The sequence below is a fragment of the Nicotiana attenuata genome, chromosome 3, assembly GCF_001879085.1.
Source record: "Nicotiana attenuata strain UT chromosome 3, NIATTr2, whole genome shotgun sequence".
Classification (NCBI taxonomy): Eukaryota; Viridiplantae; Streptophyta; class Magnoliopsida; order Solanales; family Solanaceae; genus Nicotiana; species Nicotiana attenuata.
Window position 1 is genome coordinate 27,770,398 of NC_031991.1, and position 3,827 is coordinate 27,774,224.

Here is a 3,827-nt window from a genome sequence, read left to right on the forward strand (position 1 = left end):
AGCTACTGCAACTCTCGGGATTCCATTCCGATCCTCGGATCAAAATCTCACCTACCAACCGGAATTTGCCAAAATACTAACTTCGCCAACTCAAGCCTAATTCTACACCGGACCTCCAAAACCAATTCCGATCACGCTCCTAAGTCACAAATCATCCCCCGAAGCTAACCGAATCACCGGAAATCAGATCCGAGCCCTCTAACTAACCAGTCAACTTCCGGTTGACTTTTCCAAAACAAGCTTTCCTTAAAGAGACTAAATGTCTCATTTCCTACCAAAACCAAACCAATCCAACTTGATTACCTCAAATACCGATAATGAAGCATAGAGAAACATAATATGGGGACAACTGGGCGGTAACTCACGTGATGACGGGCCGGGTCGTCACATCCTCCCCAACTAAAACAAACGCTCGTCCTCGAGCAGGTCAAGGAACATACCTGGGGTCTCAAACAAGTGAGGATATCTGCTCCGCATCTCCCGCTCGGTCTCCCAAGTAGCCTCCTCCACAGGCCGACCTCTCCACTGCACCTTCACCGAAGCTATATCCTTTGATCTCAACTTTCGAACCTGACGACCCAAAATAGCCACTGGCTCCACATCATAAGTCAAGTCATCATCCAACTGAACCGTGCTGAAGTCTAACACATGGGCCGGGTCTCCAACATACTTCCGGAGCATAGAAACATGAAATACCGGGTGAACTCCCGACAAGCTGGGTGGCAAAGCAAGCATGTAGGCCACCTCCCCAACTCTCCTAAGTATCTCAAAAGGACCAATGAACCGTGGACTCAAACTTTCCTTTCTTTCCAAATCTCATAACGCCCTTCATAGGTGAAACCTTCAACAAGACCTTCTCGCCCACCATGTAAGATACATCTCGAACCTTCCGGTCCGCATAACTCTTTTGACGCGACTGAGCTGTACGAAGTCTCTCCTGGATCACTTTCACCTTATCTAAGGCATCCTGGACCAACTCTGTCCCCAATAGTCTAGCCTCGCCGGGCTCAAACCAACCAACCGGAGATCTACACCGTCTCCCATATAAGGCCTCATACGGCGCCATCTGAATACTGGACTGATAGCTGTTGTTGTAAGCAAACTCTGCAAGTGGCAAGAACTCAGCCCAAGAACCTCCAAAATCAATAACACAGGCACACAACATGTCCTCCAGTATCTGAATGGTACGCTCGGACTGCCCGTCCGTCTGAGGATGAAATGCGGTACTCAACTCTACCTGTGTACCCAACTCTTGCTGAAAAGTCCTCCAAAACTGGGAAGTAAACTGAGTACCACTATCTGAGATGATAGAAACTGGGACCCCATGCAACCGAACAATCTCCCGGATGAAAATCTCTGCCAGCCGCTCTGAAGAATAGGTAGTACACACCGGAATGAAGTGCGCGGACTTGGTCAGCCGATCCATAATCACCCAAATCGAATCAAACTTCCTCGAGGTACGAGGGAGACCACTCACAAAATCCATAGTAATCCTCTCCCATTTCCACTCCGGAATATCCATCCGTTGAAGTACACCACCGGGCCTCTGATGCTCATATTTGACCTGCTGACAGTTGAGACACCGAGCTACATAACTAACAATATCTTTCTTCATTCTCCTCCACCAGTAGTGCTGCCTCAAATCCTGATACATCTTCGCGGCACCCGGATGAATGGAATACCGCGAGCTGTGGGCCTCCTTTAATATCAACTCCCGCAGCCCATCCACATTGGGCACATAAATCCGGCCCTGCATCCTCAACACACCAGCATCATCAATAGTCACATCACTGGCATCATCGTGCTGAACCCTGTCCTTAAGGACAAGCAAATGCGGGTCATCATACTGGCGCTCTCTAATGCGGTCATACAAGGAAGACCAAGAAACCGTACAAGCCAACACCCGACTAGGCTCCGAAATATCTAGCCTCACCATCCGATTGGCCAAAGCTTGGACATCAACTGCAAAGGGCCTCTCCCCAACTGGAATGTATGCCAAACTACCCATACTGACCGCCTTTCGGCTCAAAGCATCGGCCACCACATTGGCCTTCCCCGGGTGATACAAAATGGTAATGTCATAATCCTTGAGTAACTCAAGCCACCTCCGCTGTCTCAAATTAAGATCCTTCTGTTTGAACAAATGCTGAAGGCTGCGATGATCCGTATATACCTCACAAGATACGCCATATAAGTAGTGCCTCCAAATCTTCAAAGCATGAACTATAGCAGCTAACTCCAAATCATGTACAAGGTAGTTCTGCTCATGAGGCTTCAACTGACGAGAAGCATATGCAATAACTCTGCCCTCCTGCATCAACACACAACCGATACCAACTCTCGAAGCATCACAATACACAGTGTAAGAACCTGAGGCGGATGGCAAAACTAACACTGGAGCTGTGGTCAAAGCTGTCTTAAGCTTCTGAAAGCTCTCCTCGCACTCATCAGACCACACAAATGGTGCACCCTTCTGCGTCAACTTGGTCAAGGGTGAAGCAATAGATGAAAAACCCTGGACGAACCGGCGATAATAACCCGCCAAACCGAGGAAACTCCGAATCTCTGTGGCTGAGGACGGTCTAGGCCAACTCTGTACCGCCTCTATCTTCTTTGGATCAACCTGAATACCATCACTGGACACCACGTGCCCCAGGAAAGCCACAGAACCAAGCCAAAACTCACATTTGGAGAACTTTGCATAAAGCTTCTCCTCCCTCAATCTCTGTAATACCACTCTCAAGTGTTGTGCGTGCTCCTCCTGGCTACGCGAGTACACCAGGATATCATCTATATAAACGATAATAAATGAATCCAGATACGCCCGAAATACGTTGTTCATCAAGTGCATGAATGCTGCTGGGGCATTAGTCAGCCCAAAGGACATAACTAGGAATTCATAGTGCCCATATCTCGTCCTGAAGGCGGTCTTCATAATATCTGAATCCCTGATCTTCAGCTGGTGATAGCCTGAACGGAGGTCAATCTTGGAGAATACCCCCTGGAGCTGGTCGAACAAATCATCAATACGGGGCAGTGGATACTTGTTCTTCACTGTCACCTTGTTCAATTGTCTGTAGTCAATGCACATCCTCATTGTGCCATCTTTCTTCTTCACAAATAGCACCGGTGCACCCCACGGTGATACACTAGGATGAATGAACCCCTTATCTAGGATTTCCTGAAGCTGATCCTTTAGTTCTTTCAACTCTGCTGGTGCCATGCGATATGGAGGAATAGAGATGGGCTTGGTGCCCGGTGCCAGATCAATACCAAAATCGATGTCCCTGTCCGGTGGCATGCCCGGCAGGTCTGCTGGAAACACATCAGGGAAGTCCCTCACGACGGGGATGGAGTCAAGACTAGGAGTCTCAGCTCCAATATCTCTCACGAAAGCCAAATAAGATAGACAACCTTTTTCAACCATCCGCTGGGCCTTTAGAAAAGAAATCACCCTGCTGGGAATATAATCAGTCGTACCACGCCACTCGATCCTCGGAATACCCGGAATAGCCAACGTAACTGTCTTAGCATGACAGTCTAGAATAGCATGGTACGGAGATAACCAATCCATACCCAGAATAACATCAAAATCGACCATGCTCAACAGCAATAAGTCAACTCGGGTCTCCAGACCCCCAATAGTCACTAAGCAGGATCGGTATGCATGATCTACAATAACAGTATCACCCACCGGGGTAGATACGTGAACAGGCAAAGCAAGACAACCTCGGGTAGTACCCAGGTGATGGGCAAAATATGAAGATACATAGGAATAGGTAGATCCGGATCAAATAAGACAGAGGCATCTCTGTGGCAGACTGAGA